The sequence below is a fragment of the Macrobrachium nipponense genome, chromosome 6 (assembly GCF_015104395.2).
Source record: "Macrobrachium nipponense isolate FS-2020 chromosome 6, ASM1510439v2, whole genome shotgun sequence".
Classification (NCBI taxonomy): domain Eukaryota; kingdom Metazoa; phylum Arthropoda; class Malacostraca; order Decapoda; family Palaemonidae; genus Macrobrachium; species Macrobrachium nipponense.
Window position 1 is genome coordinate 98,303,684 of NC_061108.1, and position 21,178 is coordinate 98,324,861.

Sequence of the window (21,178 nt, forward strand, 5' to 3'; positions counted from 1 at the left end):
AAAAAATGTGTTCTCATAGGTCCTTAGTATTACAAATGGGAAAAAAAAAGTCCGGGTCCCCGGCAAAATTTTTAGTGGGGTAAACCGCACCCCTGCACAACCGCAACCCCCCCCCTCCCCCTCCCCATTGTTTTACATTTTCTCGATATACTCGTAAACTATGCATTTTACCGAGAACATTATTATATACTCAATTAAAGTAGGTAAGATTACTTTTCTAATTATATATAAGGATGTATACTTTGGTTTATTAGTAGAGTACCTATGATTCAACAAAGAATGTTGAAACCCTGAAAATGAATTTTTTCCGAATTTTGACTTTTAACTTTTTAAACAGGCATTTTCTGGAAACATTTTCGTTGCACTATTAAAATGTTCTATATAATGGTGTATAATAATAAACATCTTACTCAATTTGTGAGGGTGGTATGGTTCGAAAAAGGTTCCCAATTAAACTCCATATAGGAAGGGAATCTAAGGGTCGAACAAGAAAAAAAAATTGTAACCAAATATTTCCTTCACCAATGTGTTCTGATAGGTCCATAGTATTACAAAATAAATAAATAAATAAAAACTAACGTCAGGGACCCGCAGCAAAATTTTTAGGGGGCAAAACCCCCTCGAAATTGCGATTTATTTTACATTTTCACAAGTTCTTCATTCGAAATAAGGAAGGAAATAATAAAAATGATGAAGACAGTACCGTAGTGTAACTGTAGAATTTATACGAAATTAATGGTATAAAAACTAGGGGGTTTTCTAAACGGACTGAAAGGACTGTTTGGATGCCCAAGGCTCGCCAGTCTCTTGAGGGGAGCTTTGAAGGAAGGGGTCCAACCCAGAGACTGCTTCCTCGGATGAATGCAGGTATCCTGCCACGCTGCTGGGTGGAGAGGGCCCAAGCACTTCTAGGGCGGGGCCTATAAGCCCCATGGTTCGCCAGTCTCTTGAGGGCAGCCTTGAAGGGAAGGGTCCGACGAAGAGGTTGCTTCCTCGGAGGAAGGTAGGTATCCTGTCAGGCTGGGGAAGCGGGCCTGGAGAGGATACAAGAACTCCAGCAATGAGGCCAAAAAGGCACCAAGGCTCGCCAGTCTCTTGAGGGCAGCTTTGAAGACTGCTCCCTCGGAAGAAAGCAGGTGTGCGTGTGTAAAGGTCATTTTTATGTCGTAAGTCATGTGAAGTATTGCAAAAAAATAATAATAATAATAAATAAATTAATGAAATAAAATACTCTATCCAAATTTCTTACTAAAAATATTTATAGTGAATATGCTCCACTAAGCAATTAATTCTTATGCTCTGCCCGCGCTTTCACATCAAGATATTCGATTCGAAGATTTCACTTTCACAACTTTGCCGACTAAATCTCTTTCTTTAATGTTCGGATATCTCTCTCTCTCTCTCTCTCTCTCTCTCTCTCTCTCTCTCTCTCTCTCTCTCTCTCTTTTACTTTACGGTTTGAGGTAGATTATTTGCGTTCCTTATAGTAATACGATAATATAAAATGAGTTTTTCCAAGTTTTCCATTATCGTTTCCTTTTTTACTACAAAACTGTTCGCAACGTTCAGGCAACGGTTCATAGTAAGAATAACTATGCTGCACATATTATGCTATGAACTCTGTTTCCTTTAAAATGTATTTTCAAATCACCATATCAAAACATGCATTTTCATTTCATCAAGAATTTTTGTCACTTTAATGGCAATATCTTCGAAATTCAACAACGCTCAGAACTTTTCATTCCACAAGATGTTGCAGTAAGCATGCTTACATTACATTTATATGTAACATTTATCCATGTTTGTAATAGTCTAAGCATGAAAAATAAATGGGCATGCCAGATATACATAAATATTAACAATTATAAGAAAGATAAATACACGAGTTTCTAAGCCCGCATACAATTTGAAATACAAATACAATGAAAGATAATATACGTTTTGATGTCATGTCAACACTTAAAAGCATAAAACAACCTTTTCCGCTGTTACGTGCACCTACGAATCTGCCTAAAAACCTCGTGAACCTGGGAGGCGCCTGAACCCAGTTTGTCATGAAGGCGCATTGTCGGGAAGTAAACAGGCGTGTCGGTGACAGATATTTCCGCTTAAGCTGGATATAAAGCGAACTGCAAGTGACTTCTTCGAATCCTTCAGCGCGAGGCAAGAGCCACATTAACGGAAGGAAAGTTCGAACGAGAATTTTCTCAGCAACGGCTTCGTTCTCGTGACAACTTCTAAAAAGTAAGTTGGGATAAAACGCGACGCTAAGGAGAGTTGCAACACCCTCTCTCCTTAATGAAAATACTTAACGGTTGGATTCCTTCCACTCAGGACGAGCTCGAGCGGATGGAAAGAAAGGAGAGAGAAAGTTAAAAACACGATCGTTGCCATCCTCTCTTTTTGCTCCCTTGCGAAATCTGAACGAGAGGAAGCAGAGAGAGGATGGCGCTCGTATATATTTAATGCCAAAGTACAGCAAAAGGAAATGTTTTTTGAGAAGAATGAGTCTCGGCCTCTCTTTGACTGAATTGGAATTGGAATCATGAGTGCGCAGTCTGCAAGATGCGAATGGGATTTCTGTGATCATTTGGGATTCACCTGAGTTATCGGTAACGGGAAAACAGATACAGTAACATATTCATACAAATTCGTACCTAAGATGCCCATCATTATCAAAACAAGATTGGTTGAACATGGTTTTGGAAAATCCATTATCGGAAAACAATTTAATGGCTTGCGAAGAAGAATTGAAATTCCCGCTGCAGAATGAAGGGAAATGAGAAGGTTTTTATTACTGTAATTATGGGTTTCTTTTGATGACGTGAGATTGGTAAAAATCATTGCTCAGAGGATTAGCATATCGATCGGCAGAATTCTGGAAAATCAGGTTTGAAAACCTGAACAACTTTTTAAAATTTAATATTTTTAGTTAAAATCTGAATAATTTCCTTGAAAGCTGTCAGAAACTTCGACCCCACGTAGAAGTGGGAAAAGAGTCAGAGAAGGAACACTATCCTTGAATATGAATAGGTGATGTTGTTCACCTGGAATTACATAATTTATATACATACATACATACATATACAACATATATATAATATATATATATATATATATATATATATATATATATATATATATAATATATATATATAAATAATATATATATATATAACTATATATATAATATATATATTAATATATATATATATATATATTATATATATGTATATTATCACATCGAACCGTGATCCATTTATATATCAATTCAAGCTACAATGTCCTTTAATATCTAAATTCACTTTACCTCCCAAATGATATATTTTCATATGTACCGAAGGGGAAATTTTTTTAATTATAATAATTTCGTCATGGGATCGAAAAAACCACCGTCCAAGGACGGGGACGAAATCAGGGGGGCAGTCAGTGGGGGACGCTATCCAATCAGCCAACAGAGGACGCTAAGTTCCATAATCGATCTGACCTTACAAAAATCACCCTCGACCTGGTGCTTTCGTAATTAGAATCGATATGAAACCCCGTCTACCATGTTGGGCCAATTCGAGGCGTTGACAGCAACGTGCCTTTTGTTAATGAATAATTACACATCGAACCGTGACCATTTATATATCAAATTTCAAGCTACATGTCCTTTAATATCTAAATTCACTTTTACCTCCCAAAGATTATATTTATATATGACCGAAGGGGAATTTTTTTAATGATAAAATAATTTTCGTCCCCCCCATGGGATCGAACCACCGTCAAGTGGACGGGGGGACGAAATCAGGACGTCAGTGACGCTATCCAATCAGCCAACAGAGACGCATAAGTTCATATCGATTCTGACCTTACAAAATCACCCTCGACCTGGGTGCTTTCGTAATTAGAATCGATATGAAACCCCGTCTACCATGTTGGCCAATTCGAGCGTTTGAACAGCACGTAGCCTTTTGTTATGATATTATCACATCGAACCGTGATCATTTATATATCAATTCAAGCCTACAATGCCTTTTAATATCTAAATTCACTTTACCTCCCAAATGATATATTTTTCATATATGTACCGAAGGGGAATTTTTTAATTGATAATAATTTCGTCCCCCCATGGGATCGAACCACCGTCCAAGTGGACGGGGCGGGGAACGAAATCAGGACAGTCATGACGCTATCCAATCAGCCACAGAGACGCATAAGTCATATCGATTCTGACCTTACAAATCACCCTCGACATGGGTGCTTTCGTATTAGAATCGATATGAAACCCCGTCTACCATGTTGGCCAATTCGAGCGGTTTGAACAGCACGTAGCCTTTTGTTAATGAATAATTATCACATCGAACGTGATCCAATTTATATACTCAATTCAAGCTACAATTGTCCCCTTTTAAATATCTAAATTCACTTTACCTCCCAAATGATATATTTTTCATATATGTACAAATCAGAAGAATTTTTTTTTAATTGATAATAAAATTTTCGTCCCCCCCATGGGATCCGACGTCAAGACCACCGTCCAAGTGACGGGGAACGGGAAATCGGACAGTCCAGTGACGCTATCCATCATCGCCAACAGAGACGCATAAGTTCATATCGATTCTGACCTTACAAATCACCCTCGACCTGGTGCTTTCGTAATTAGAACGATATGAAACCCCTCTACCAATGTTGGCCAATTCGAGCGTTTGACAGCACGTAGCCTTTTGTTATGAATAATTATCATCGAACCGTGATCCATTTATATATCAATTCAAGCTACAATGTCCTTTAATTATCTAAATTCACTTTACCTCCCAAATGATATATTTTCATATATGTACCGAAGGGGAATTTTTTAATTGATATAAAATTTCGTCCCCCCATGGGATCGACCACCGTCCAAGTGGACGGGGCGAAATCAGGACAGTCAGTGACGCTATCTCAATCATCCAACAGAGACGCATGTTCATATCGTTCTGACCTTACAAATCACTCCTCGACCTGGGTGCTTTCGTGTAATTAGAATCGATATGAAACCCCGTCTACCATGTTGGCCAATTCGAGCGTTTGACAGCACGTAGCCTTTTGTTATGAATAATTATCACATCGACCGTGATCCATTTATATATCAATTCAAGCTACAATGTCCTTTAATATCTAAATTCACTTTACTCCCAAATGATATATTTTCATATATGTACCGAAAGGGAATTTTTTAATTGATAATAATTTCGTCCCCCCATGGGATCGAACCACCGTCCAAGTGGACGGGGGACGAAATCAGGACAGTCAGTGACGCTATCCAATCAGCCAACAGAGACGCATAAGTTCATATCGATTCTGACCTTACAAATCACCCTCGACCTGGGTGCTTTCGTAATTAGAATCATATGAAACCCCGTCTACCATGTTGGCCAATTCGAGCGTTGACAGCACGTAGCCTTTTGTTATGAAATAATAATATGCACATCGAACGTGATTGCCAATTTATTTTTTATTGATCAATCAAGCTGGACAATGAACTTTAATATCTAAATTCACTAACATCCCAATGATATCTCATATAGTCACCGAAGTGGGAATTTTTTTAATTGATATTATGAATAATTAATCAATCCCCCATGGGATCAAGAACACCGTCCCGAAATGGACGTACGAAATCAGGACAGTCCAGTGGACGCTATCCATCAGTCCAACAGAGACGCATAAGTTCATATCGCATTTCTGGACCTTAGGACAGAAATTGCCAACCATTCGGGTAGGACCTGGGTGCTTTCGTAATTAGAATCGATATGAAACCCCGTCTACCATGTTGGCCAACTTGACGGCGTTTGACAGCACGTAGCCTTTTGTTATGAATAATTATCACATCGAACCGTGATCCATTTATATATCAATTCAAGCTACAATGTCCTTTAATATCTAAATTCACTTTACCTCCCAAATGATATATTTTTCAATATATGTACCGAAGGGGAATTTTTAATTGATAATAATTTCGTCCCCCATGGGATCGAGAACCACCGTCCAAGTGGAGCGGGGACGAAATCAGGACAGTCAGTGACGCTATCCAATCAGCCAACAGAGACGCATAAGTTCATATCGATTCTGACCTTACATGGTAGACTGGGTTTCATATCGATTCTAATTACGAAAGCACCCAGGTCGAGGGGTGATTGTAAGGTCAGAATCGATATGAACTTATGCGTCTCTGTTGGCTGATTGGATAGCGTCACTGACTGTCCTGATTTCGTCCCCGTCCACTTGGACGGTGGTTCGATCCCATGGGGGGGACGAAAATTATTATCAATTAAAAAATTCCCCTTCGGTACATATATGAAAATATATCATTTGGGAGGTAAAGTGAATTTTAGATATTAAAGGACATTGTAGCTTGAATTGATATATAAATGGATCACGGTTCGATGTGATAATATTCATAACAAAAGGCTACGTGCTGTCAAACGCTCGAATTGGCCAACATGGTAGACGGGTTTCATATCGATTCTAATTACGAAAGCACAGGTCGAGGGTGATTGTAAGGTCAGAATCGATATGAACTTATGCGTCTCGTTGGCTGATGGATAGCGTCACTGACTGTCCTGATTTCGTCCCCGTCCACTTGGACGGTGGTTCGATCCCTTGGGGGGACGAAATTATTATCAATGAAAAAAAATTTCCCCCTTTCGGTACATATATGAAAATATTATCCATTGGAGGTAAAGTGAATTTAGATTTATAATAAAGGACATTGTAGCTTGAATTGATATATAAATGGATCACAGTTCGATGTGATATTATTCATAACAAAAGGCTACGTGCTGTCAAACGCTCGAATTGGCCAACATGGTAGACGGGGTTTCATATCGATTCTAATTACGAAAGCACCCAGGTCAAGGGTGATTTGTAAGGTCAGAATCAATATGAACTTATGCGTCTCTGTTGGCTGATTGGATAGCGTCACTGACTGTCCTGATTTCGTCCCGTCCACTTGGACGGTGGTTCGATCCATGGGGGACGACAATTATTATCAATTAAAAAATTCCCTTCGGTACATATATGAAAATATATCATTTGGAGGTAAAGTGAATTTAGATATTAAAGGACTTGTAGCTGAAATTGATATATAAATGGATCACGGTTCGATGTGATAATTATTCATAACAAAAGGCTACGTGCTGTCAAACGCTCGAATTGGGCCAAACATGGTAGACGGGTTTCATATCGATTCTAATTACGAAAGCACCCAGGTCGAGGGTGATTTGTAAGGTCAGAATCGATGAATTATGCGTCTATGTGGCTGATTGGTAGCGTCATGACTGTCTGATTCGCCCCGTCTTGACGGTGGTTCGATCCCAGGGGGGACGATTATCAATTAAAAAAAAATTCCCTTCGGTCTATATGATATCATTTGGGAGGTAAAAGTGAATTTAGATATTAAAGGACTTGTAGTTGAATTGATATATCAAAATGGATCACGGTTCGAGTGATAATTATTCATAAAAGGCTACGTGCTGTCAAACGATCGAATGGGGGGCAACATGGTAGAAGGGGTTCATATCAATTCTAATTACGAAAGCACCCCAGTCGAGGGTGATTTGTAAGGTCATATCGTAGAACTTATGCGTCTGTTGGCTGATTGGATATCGCACTGACTGTCCTGATTTCGTCCCCCGTCCACTTGGCGGTTCGTCCCTGGGGGACGAAATTATTATCAATTAAAAAATCCCCTCGTACTATATGAAAATATATCATTTTGGGAGGTAAAGTGAATTAGATATTAAAGGACTTGTAGCTTGAATTGATATATAAATGGATCACGGTTCGATGTGATAATTATTCATAACAAAAGGCTACGTGCTGTCAAACGCTCGAATTGGCCAACATGGTAGACGGGGTTTCATATCGATTCTAATTACGAAAGCACCCAGGTCGAGGGTGATTTGTAAGGTCAGAATCGATATGAACTTATGCGTCTCTGTTGGCTGATTGGATAGCGTCACTGACTGTCCTGATTTCGTCCCCGTCCACTTGGACGGTGGTTCGATCCCATGGGGGGACGAAATTATTATCAATTAAAAAATTCCCCTTCCCCTTCGGTACATATAATGAAAATATCATTTGGGAGGTAAAGTGAATTTAGATATTAAAGGACATTGTAGCTTGAATTGATATATAAATGGATCACGGTTCAATGTGATAATTATTCATAACAAAAAAAGGCTACGTCCGATCAAACCGCTCGAATTGGCCAACATGGTAGACGGGGTTTCATATCGATTCTAATTACGAAAGCACCCAGGTCGAGGGTGATTTGTAAGGTCAGAATCGATATGAACTTATGCGTCTCTGTTGGCTGATTGGATAGCGTCACTGACTGTCCTGATTTCGTCCCGTCCACTTGGACGTTGGTTCGATCCCATTGGGGGGACGAAAATTATTATCAATAAAAAATTCCCCTTCGTACATATATGAAAATATATCATTTGGGGTAGGTAAAGTGAATTTAGATATTAAAGGACATTGTAGCTTGAATTGATATATAAATTGGATCACGTTCGTGTGATAATTATTCATAACAAAAGGCTACGTGCTGTCAAACGCTCGAATTGGCCAACATGGTAGAACGGGGTTTCATATCGATTCTAATTACGAAAGCACCCAGGTCGAGGGTTGATTTGTAAGGTCAGAATCGATGAAACTTATGCGTCTCTGTTGGCTGATTGGATAAAGCGTCACTGACTGTCCTGATTTCGTCCCCCGTCACTTGGACGTGGTTCGATCCCATGGGGGACGAAATTATTATCAATAAAAAATTCCCCTTCGTACATATATGAAAATATATCATTTGGGAGGTAAAGTGAATTTAGATATTAAGGACATTGTAGCTTGAAGTGATATATAAATGGATCAACGGTTCGTGTGATAATTATTCATAACAAAGGCTACGTGCTGTCCAAAACGCTCGAATTGGCCAACATGGTAGATTGGGGTTTCATATCGATTCTAATTACGAAAAGCACCAGGTCGAGGGTGATTTGTAAGGTCAGAATCGATATGAACTTATGCGTCTCTGTTGGCTGATTGGATAGCGTCACTGAACTGTCCTGATTTCGTCCCCGTCCACTTGGACGTGGTTCGATCCCATGGGGGGACGAATTATATCAATTAAAAAAATCCCTTCGGTACATATATGAACAAATATCATGTGGGAGGTAAGTGAATTTAGATATTAAAGGGACATTGTATCTTGAATTTGATATATAATGGATCACGGCTATGTGATTAATTATTCATAACAAAAGGCTACGTATGTCAAACGCTCGAATGGCCACATGGTAGATGGTTTCAATCGATTCTAATTACGAAAGCACCCAGGTTCGAGGGTGATTGTAAGGTCAGAATCGATATGAACCTTATGCGTCTTGTTGGTGATTGGATAGCGTCAATGACTTCCGATTCGTCCCCTCAACTTGGACGGAAAAATCGGTTTCCCCGTTCCCATGGGGTTGGACAACTTATTTCAATAAAAATAATATTTCCCCTTCGGTACATATAAAATGAAAATAATCATTTGGGAGGGTAAAGTGATAATTAGATATTAAAGGACATTGTAGCTTGAATTGATATATATATATGTGTGTGTGTGTGTGTGTGTGTGTGTGTGTGTGTGTGTGTGCGCGCGTGTTAGAAATACAGAATCGCTTTAACTAGTAAAAAGACATTCATATCTTTTAGATACTTGAAATTGTGGCTTCATCGTAAAGTGTTTGCGGTGAAAGTAGAAAGAAAAATATATATATAATTTTTTAAAAAACAGCTGTGATCGAGGAAGAAAATAAAAAAATAAATAATTGCTTACGATTTAAGCATCTTTCATTACGCATCAACGTCATCTGCTCATGTCTTTGACAGCAGCATGTAAAAATAAATAAAATAAATATAGATTATTGAGTTGACTGTAGCTCTCCTCCCTTTTATTGTCCAACATTTCGTCCCACGCTGTTGTAAACTCTTTAATTGCTGTTCGTAATAGTTGCCAGCCTTTCCATTCATGTGACATATTATCGCTGGAAGAACCGGATTCCTGGCAAAGATGATGAAGTCGTAAAGCCTCAAGCACATCCCTCACAGACAGAACCTTCGGCGGAGACCCAGTTTCTTATAAATCGATAACTATCTTTTATTGGTTAATAAAGAAACAAGTGTTTCTTTTCCTTAATCGATGCCGTCTACTCATTATTATTATAGCATTATTATTACTATATAAATATTCTTCTCCTTTATATTCCTTTTTATCAATATTATCATTATTATTTCTTCTTCTTTTGCTGAATCCTTCTCGCAACAACTATTTTTTTTTTTTTTTTTTTTTTTTAGACAGATCTGAATAAAACTATCACTTGAGTCACTGGTGCGCGAAGTGTTCAGCCTGGGGAAATAAATCCCTAGGTACTGTGTAGGTATACATGGGTTCTTGCAACCTTGTTAGTAGTGCCCCTGTTTTTTTACCTGAAAAGTCTTAGGTTCGATGCTGCACACTGATTTCCATCACATTCACTCAGTTGGGGGAATTTGAATATATACCTTCACCTAAGTCCTTTCTTGGTCGGAAAGTTGGGCAAAACTCACAAGCCGGACTAAATTACTCATTAGGTACTGGCTGGTAGCACCAAGGTATATTCTATATACCTTGGGTAGCACCTTGCCTCTAACCAGTGCGGTTCTGGACTCGATCGCGACTTTAGATATAAATTTGTTTTTAATTGACGTGTAACTGTGATTTGATTTCTACCACAAGAATTCATACGATGTTAATTCGAATTAAATGCTATCAACTGACTGGTATGCAAAGCATGTGGTGTGTTCAGGTGAATTCCTTAAGTACAGCGTAATTACTTCGGCCTCAGCTTCCTTTATAATTCCTGGGATCTGGTTAACGGCGTACGCATCCCTCACCTGGTAAGTCTAGTAGCTTTATTTCTATACTTCGTAGGTGCTATGCTGATTTTCGGCAAGAACATTGTATCTGACCCTGAATAACATCTATGGGGGAATCCTGAAAAACTTGCTGCAGTCTCTCCAGGTCTACTAATCCGTCACACGAAATGTGCAAAATTCATAGGCATTTTCTGCTCACATTTTTCTAAATATTTGCATTAATATATCTATAAATAAGAACTTTTTGTAGTGGTGAATTGTTGGCATTTTAATAGGTTATGATCTTCGCCTAGGTCACTCATACTGAGGTTGAGCATCAAGGTCAGGGTCTCTACCTGCCAAATAGATAAGACGTCAAAGAGGGTCAAAAGAGAATACTGCAAAACATAGAATCTTTATCATAGGGAACAGAGTGAACAATATTAATGACAATAATGTTATTCATAATTATCTATACACCCAAAGAACCGTTATGAGTACAAGTAAGAAGAGTTTTTACTTTCCTTTCTCTTCCAGCAGTTTTCCCATTTTTCTTTCGCCTTCGCGTCCTTCATATTCTCTCCCCCTTCCATTGAGGGTACGACACTGCCGATATTGAATTATACTTTCACATTTATCAAATGAAATTACGGAAGCATGGCGTCACATCGAATGGGTTACTTCTTCTCAGCTTCTATGGACGCTAAAGGGTTTTAGCGATTCCCCCTCGTAGATGTGGAAGAGTTTACCCCGAAGGCTGATTTGAAACGTCACTTTGGTTAATAGATATGAAGTCCTGCTCTTCTTCTGGTGGAGACGCAAAAAGACGAAAAAGTAGAAAAACGAGAGAAGGAGGATAAAAACTAGCCAGGAACTTCCGATACAAAAGGGAATATTTCTATGAAAAACTCGTAGTTACCAGACAGATATAGATATGAGTAAATAATTCCAGGTATAACCGGGGGTATAGGATAGCCAAATGTTATATAAATTTAACAGTTTATCCAAGAGTAAAGGAAATCCACTAAGAGAACCTTTATCATCATCCAACAACCATAAGCCAGACATTTTCTTAAACCAATAAAGATGATAAAATGTTATTGAGATGCAAACCTCTGTTTGTGCCAGCTCGCGGTTATCATAACAAGGCTTCAGAACCGGATGTGTTTGGATATGATGAGCTAGAAAAACAGCCATCCTAGTCGGTGGCGATTTTCTATTCGCGAACACGAAATCAAGCGCAGACCTCATGTGTGGAGCAGAGCTCCAATTTTGTCGTTTTTGTTGGTTCTTGTTCTCTTTGCAACAACAGCAAAGACTCGCGCTGACTGAGCTGCCGGAACTCGACTGTGATATAATTACCGAATGAGAATGTTTCTCATTGCAGTAATCAGTCTTTGACGTTATTGTTACACATGTTACTGCCGTCGTAAGTACGACTGCCTGCTACTTCTACTCTATTATTATCATCATTATACCGTTATTACGGTGGCTGTTACAAATAAGTATGCACGTGAGAATATCACGGTCAACAGTGATGTTCTCTGTTAGAAGCGAGGGATAGCAGTGTCACCAGAAACAGTGCTAAAACGAATAAAGATGAGTCAAAATGACCCTGCAAATAACTATAATAAAATAAATATACATTGAGGAGGACAGCGCAACACTCCTTTACGTGTCATATCGTTTCTCTTGAACAATGAAACTTATGGTTCACAGGGGGTCGTTAAATGAATGCTATCTTCTGCTTGGCATTACTATTCATGTTATCCACATTATGAGATATGCGCACACAGTTATCCGGAACCAGCAAAAATGACCTTAAGCGCTAAAAGAAAAAGTGAAACATTTTCTTCCTATGATAATACTGATAAAAATATACCAGCAAACAATGAGAAAATCATTGCTAAAAACTGAAGTTCATATACTATTATAAAACACCCTTCACTGAACCTATAACCTAGAATCTGAAGTCGAGCTTCACTTTTTCCCTCATCTCAACAGACTACTATATAGTTGAGTTTAATGAGGGCGTAAAATTGCCCGACCTATCGATCTCTTGATTAAATAAAAAGTCTTTGGGGTGGCTTTGACACCGACTTACAAGTCATTCCTGATTCCTGGTCATCTCACAACCATGGATAACCATCAACTCCACAGCCAAGAAAATCGTATACAAATAGGTATTTTCTAGAGGAAAAGGTGAATGGAGGGCCTATGTTATCCCATAAAAAAGCTCTCGCTTGGACAGCTGTAAGATTTAAAAGAGAAAGATCGAGAGCAGGACCGAATAGGAAGGGGATTAAAGTACCTAAGAATGAAAAGCCCCTATATACTCTTATAATTATATCTTCGGAGTTTGTCTCCGAGACATTCAAAGGGCTGTCACACACGGGTCAGTTGTTTTTGTAAAATTGGCAGCAGGGCAGATCTTTAAACGTCACGCGAGAGAGCTCTTGTCGCGATGGCAAGACTATAAAATTTTGCACGCTCTCTCGTGGGTTTCATAAACTCGTGTGCTAAAGAAGTAACATAAGGATTATGAAGCAACTTAAGATGGGGGAAACTGAGTGGTGAATGATTTTGTTTTTTCTCAATATGTATTGAAAGTCATGGAATTCTACTGCATACTAAAGAAAACTACTTCAAATGCATTATTTTTGCTATGGAAACTTTGTGAACTGATCAAAGATTTTCTCGAAATATTTCTTGCTCTTTGCTTTAATTTCCCAAGAGAATAATTGTTTCTATTATCTTTTGCTGCGTAATTTCTTCGGAATAAGTCATAATACTTTACAAATTTTTTATAAATTTCTTCCGAACAGATAAAGTTGCTTTTTTTCAAGAAGACATAGAAGCAGTCACTGTTTGTCACAGCAGCATGAAAGCTTACTGTGAAATAACAAAGGCTGTAATAAAAAGCTCGCAGTACATTAGAATGACAAAGTGACTCCTCACACACAAGTGAATAATTGTCCTCTCTCTTTCTCTTATCTCTCACTCTCTCTGTATACACACACATGTATATATCACATATCACACACACAGACATATACTATATATATATATATATATATATATATATACATATATGATATAGTATATTATATTGAATAGTGTATTAGTTAAGATGTGTGACCGCGTGTAAGTATATTTTACAGTTAACGGTAATTTTCTTTTAATCCTAATACTTGGTGCGATCAGCATCACACAACTGTTAGTTACGTAGTTGATAAGATTATCTGACCCGTTATTTGTATCAAAAGGGTTGCCGCAGGATTTACACTCGCACAAGCTTTCCTAGGATGGCGACCATATAACCATGTGCCCAACCTTAGCCTATGCCATAGCTTCCGTACCTTTGCGCCTTCCAATCTTGAGATTGAGCTCCCATGATGGTGAGGACCCCCGTAATATTCATTTCATTTACTTGCTTCATGTTTTTCTGCATTTACTACTAGAAATTACTGTCTTTAATTGTTGTTAACTTTTTCTGAGGATTATGTAATTCAGCTTTCAACTGCAATTGACTTCTTTTCCCATCTGAAGCATTCTGTGCTATGGAAGCGTCCCAGTCAATCAGTGGCAACTGGGCTTGTCTTTATAGGTAAATGAGTAAATTAAGAATCAGAATACAATTCTGGATTTAAACAGTTGTGCAAATTAGTCTCTCATTCATATGCAACTCGTTTACAAGAAGACCTCTAACCTTAAGTTCTACATTACTTATATATTAATATATATATATATATATATATATATATATATATATATATATATATATTATATATATATATATATATATATATATATATATATATATATATTTATATATAATGTATTATATATTAGATAAAATATATATACAGTTGTTTTGACCTGTACATATAATTTATATATATATATATATATATATATATAATATATATATATAATATATAATAATCTGTGTGTGTGTGTAATACTCGTTTACTCCTTAATGGATATCTTTCCTGGGGAGGCTAATCTTCCTTTTCTCAGCAAGTCTTTTAGGATGAGGTTGCGAATCCATGTCCTTTCAACCATTTTGTGACCAACTACTGCCAACTAACTATCCATGGGTGTCCAATGAAACATTCGCATTCACCTGTCCTCGCCGAGACCTGGTTCGAATCTGGTTATGGGAATGATCTCTACATCTTTTGCTCTCTGCATGAGTGGCAAACTGTCAATGCGGTATTCTAAAGGCTAACCTAAATACTGTCTCTAAAGTCCTCTCCCAAGAAAACCAATCGTTCTTACGAGCACTTACCCTGGATTGTTCGAAGGGTGTTCGTTCGTGCATGCGTGTCTGAAAAGGGTGGAGTTACCCGTGCGGACTGGTTATAATTATAAGCGCGGCTGATATATGCCGGCCACTACAACTCGTGGCTCTAACGCCGAAATTTTGCCGCGAAGGTCATCATTTCCACTTCCCTCTGGTGTTATTATGACCCCTAATTAGACTTAATCAAAGAAGTATTGTCGTAATCATGCAATAGCCAGGTCCCGTGTCGGTAGGGGGAGGCTAATGAGGTCTGCAGGGAAGGAGAACCACTCACACCACCACCGATACCACTACTATTCACACCATCACATTCTTGATAACGCTAAATTATCTATCTTTTTTTATTACAACAACAACAACAACAACAACAACAACAACAACAACAACAACAACAACAACAACAACAACAATAATAATAATAATAATAATAATAATAATAATAATAATGTTACTGTTGTCCAAATGTATCAAAAGTTTACATTATAGAGAATTTTAAACGAGTCATTCTCAACATGTTTACAAAGGTCTCCACGCAGCGAAAATATTTGATTTTAAAAACCTCACTCATGAAACTATATTACAAAATTCTGATTTGTTCGAATAGCTGTTCCTCAGCTTATCGCCATGAATCATGATACCAACCTGACACTTGACAATAAATAAATAAATAAAGAAATGAATAAATAAATAAATAAACAAATAAATAAATAAAAAACAAAACTGACATACAAAATCAACTGCTCTGACAGCTGTGAACTATTTTATTCATGGCAGTCGTTATATTAGCCCAACCATGTCTAAAGTGTCCAAAATATCAAGAACAAGTTGGCCATTACCAGCCAGTGGGCCTCATTATTCGTTTGTAAGAAAAATTGTATAGTACTTCTCATTTCGCTACAAGCTGTTGCCAAATTTTCAGTGGAATCGTCGAGGTAATTCTAGGACATATAATAGTAGTAATGATTTCCCTCCGTCCTTTTCATACATCGCAATGTATTAATAACAACGCCGCGAGCCCTTTTAGCACTTATGAAATAAAAACAAGCTTAATGATACTGAAAATAATAGTCAATATGCCCTTCCGCTTTTCTCATTGAATTACCAAATAAAAAGAAAGAAAAAAAAAAAGCCTGAACAACCCGAATTCCTCTTTTCTTCTATGGTTCCCCTTATGCCTGAATCGGCCAATACCGTTCCCTTCCCTTCCCTTCTAAAGCTGGGCGTCAGTCCCATTACATGCCGCGAACTCGCCTCTTCATAACTCACGCCAACTGTAATGGGAATGATCGATGCAAGTCATTAGTAGCATGGACCAACCCTGCACACATTTCTGCCCTAGCCTTTTTCATCTTGCTAATATGACCTGTCACAGGAAAAGAGTTCCATACTGAGAGAGAGAGAGAGAGAGAGAGATCGCTTTTATAATACATATTCTTACTTTTTTACCTTCGGCATGCAACCATCTTTTTAAAAGAAAAGGCCAACATACAAACTTAGGAAGCATCGTTTACTAAGGCGGAACACCACTGTATGCAATAAGGGGACCACTGCAAAGTGTTCCCGACTGTGATTGCATGGAATTCTAAATTTTCTATTGACGCGGTTGGTGTTTTATTTCTCCAAGGTAATAAGAATCTCGGCTTCTCTTTCCGAAGTGGTCTACTGAAACTTTTACAACTATGAATCAGAAGATACAATTCAAAACTAGTTTTACTGAACATTATCTTGCACTATTGCAGATATTGTTTAAAATGTGCCCACCAGACCATATTACATAATAAGTATCTTGGTTTCCAGACATCCTTTTACATAACAAAACTGAACGAAAACACGGACAAAAACAGAATATATATATATATATATATATATATATACATATATATATGTGTGTGTGTGTATGTATGTATGTACGTGCACACACATACACACATATATAGTATGATAATCATACAGGTAGGCTTCACCAATCCCGCGGTGGTCAATTCTAAGGTATCTCTCAGTTGCCAATGACTGCGATGCTCCTTTTCATTATTGCAATATTTTCTGTAACTATAATTTAATTAACGTTTTCAGCTGAGGCAGGAAACTAGTCTTTGATTTTGTCATTTTTCAAAACTCCAGCCTGTCTAATTATGGCCGAGTCCCAGAAGTAATCAGGTCCTCCGAAATACTTATACAGATTTGCAGTCTAAGGGTAATCATTCCCTTTAGGGATGAGGATAGAAGAGGATTACCTTTGATGGAGTTGTGCTGTTGATTGAAGAGCCTACGTATGTGTGTGTGTGTATATATATATATATTATATATATATATATATATATATATATATATATACACCCTGCCATTATACCCCTTATATATATAGGCTATACCATATATCCCATTAATATATATTATATATATATATATTATATATATGATATATAATATATATATAATATATAATTAATATTAATATTATATATATATGGAGCCCATACAGGGATTCAGGAAAGATAGAATATATAATATATATTATATATATAATATATATAATATATAATATAATAATAAATATAATAAATATTTAAATATAATTAAATAATATTATAAATATATTATAATTGTAATGTATATTATAATTATAATATAATATATTATTATATATTATATATAATTATAAATATATATTAAATAAATATATTATATTATATATATATATATATATATTAGATTATATAAATATATATATAATATATACGTAAGGGCTCTTTCAATCAACAGCACCCAAACTCCATCCAAAGGTAACCTCTTTTTCTATCCTTCATCCCTAAAGGGAATGAATTAACCCTTTAAGACTGCAAATCTGTTAAAGAATTAGAAAAAATTATGGAAAAAACATACTGCAACAATTGGAAGCAGAGGAATGTCAAGAATGGGAAACCCCTCCCTCCAGGAGGCAATCATCCATGCAGAATTCGCGTCAACGAATAGAAATAGGACCTCCAAAACAAAGGCCGCAGACGAGAAGACAGACTCACACCAGGCATTTGGTGGTATTCTATCCTGATCCCCGTATGGGCTCCAAATTATATTAATATATATATATTAATAATATAATATATATATATTATAATATTATATATACATTATATATATATATGATATATATATATACATTATATAAATAAATATTATATATATAATATAATATATATATTATATATATATAAATATATTATATATTTTATGGAGCCATACGGGGATCAGATAGATACACCAATGCCTGGTGTGAGTCTGACTTCTCGTCTGCGGTCTGTGTTATGGAGTCTATTTCTATTCGTGACGCGATTCTGCATGGATGATGCCTCCTGGAGAGTCATTCTTGACATTCTCTGTCTTCCAATTGTTGCAGTATGTTTTTTCCATAATTTTTTCTATATCTTTTCTATAAGAGGATCAATTAGGATTTGGGATGTTTAGGTCATTAACTGTATTTTCATGAATATGTCTAGTATCCTGCACACCTCCATTGTTGCCGCCATCTTTTAAATTAATTTCATAGACAATCATTTCCATATCTCTCTCTCGTATTTTATCCAACATAACATTCTGCAATTCTAATATGAAATTCGCATTTCATTTTATTAAGAGTCCATTCACTATAATAAACATACTGCACTTTTTTGATTTAGTAAATCTTAATAGCAGTAATATCCTGTTCACTGCTCTCAACTGTGAGAACATGTGATATCAATTGAGGAGCATTATTTAGTGTTTAACAAGATATTGAAACCCTCATTACATTAATGATATGTCAAGTGCGAAAATAACAGTCTACCTAACAAATTCCAAAGATCATCTTGTAATGAACAGAGCTTCCAAGGCGACACAGCTCAACATCCAGTGGTAGTGTTCATTAATCATAGTAGGAAGTAGTTTCAAACTGTCGATATTATTCTTGCAGGCAAGAAAGTAAAAATATGGTAAAATGTAAGCCAGCTATATCTTATATACAGTCTAATAAAGAAACCACTCATTAGAAATAATCATGAACTACTTAATTTTGATACATCATGTAACAAAAATAGAAGTTCTTCCCGTATTCCATTTTATTTTTTACGCTATTACACTTCCCCTCCCATTTCGCCCAATATTTTCATTAAATTCGTTTCCCTTATTCTCAGACGCTTATCATCTTCGCTTTTCTATCCGGAAGAATTTGTTGTGTAACGCTGACATCAAGGAATCAAGCTATCTTTAAGTCACTTGTTCCGCTTTCCTGATACAGTTACCGGTTATGCTTCAAGTTTCTCTTTCTTACTTCATTATTAATTAATAGCTAAAAACCAATTTACTCCTTCTTTATAATCCTTATTACGCTATTCCCCTGCTTCACAAGTTTGCATTCAAGTACTTCCGCTATTTTTAATTCCTCGTTCTTCTGTCAACTATTTCCTTCTTCAATATCAGATATCTCTCAACACTTTTAATATACATCGAGTATATATTCTTATTCACCCTATTATAAGTTTAATAAATAATTTCATTCTCTTTTCCTTCATCATTTCGATCGCATAAAATCGCTTCCTTATTATTCTTCTTTATCTGCATCATAACAGCTTCTTTTCATTTCTAGTCTTCCTTGCCCGATGTTACATACACCGGCACTTTTCAATTTTTATATATTTCATCCACAAGGAACATACACTCAAGTTCACTGATGTCTTACGCTCTCTACTACCTGTTGCAAATAATGATCTCACTGTCATTTTTTTTTATTCTTTTTTGCCCTTTTTATATAAACTTGTCCACTTTATAGATTCCAGGCCAACAGCGACCATCATGCGCCTCTGTTCAGTTTCGAAATCTCTTTAGATCAGATATAGGAGCTCGACTTAAACGATATACAGTGATATCGACAATGGTTATGACAGAAACGCTAGATATCTTCATCAATTCTGGACAGAATGACCTGCCCGTAAAGAAAAGAAAGTTAAAATTAAGTTTGCACTAAGATTTATACATAATTTTATAAATTATTTAAACAAGCACTTCATTATAAAAAACTGCATAATACTATAAGTTACTCATAAGGAAAACAGTGAATAAACACCCCGAAAAAAGACATGAATGAGTAATTAGATTTATTTCTGAGTATGCATATGACAGTATCAAGCAGCACAGAAGCTAAATAAATAACCGATGTCAAATTAATAAACAGATAATAAACAGTTAATAAATACCATAAGAGTTCGTAATTTGCACCTATATATATATATATATATATATATATATATATATATATATATATATATATTAGAAAAGAGAGAGAGAGAGAGAGCGAGAGAGAGAGAGAGAGAGAGAGAGAGAGAGAGAGAGAGAGAGATAGTAGCACACTGTTTATGGCACCCTCCATAAAATAATGATTAAAAAATTTCATTAACTTCCGGAGTAAAATGAAGTGGGAATTTTGTTTAGGCGATGGCGTCATATACATGCAAACGCCTCTTTATCCATTTATGCAGAGCTGTTGCAAGGGGGAATATTATGAGAACAGGAAGAAAAACTGAGGCTAAAAAAGAGCGGGCAGTCCATATGCGGAGGCTGTTGTGTTTTATCAGGTGCAAAAACTTACCCTGCTTGTGACATCAAAGCGAAGTAGTGCATTAATAGAAATATTTTTGCCATAGCTTGCTGCTCTCTCTCTCTCTCTCTCTCTATGTCTTTAAGCTTAAATATTATATACGATGTTAACCGGATACTGATAATGGTATTGATATTTCTAGTACTAGAAATAATAATTAGAAAACATTGTAATCTTACTCAAATAATTCTGAGTATTCCATACTCTTATATGTTTGGTAAAAATACATCCAAGCTTTGGTGGATATGGACTAAATTGCCATTATTTTACCCATAAAATAATGATTAAATAATGTAATGTCGGACCTCCTTAGCAACACGGGACGCCTACTCAAGTAAAGA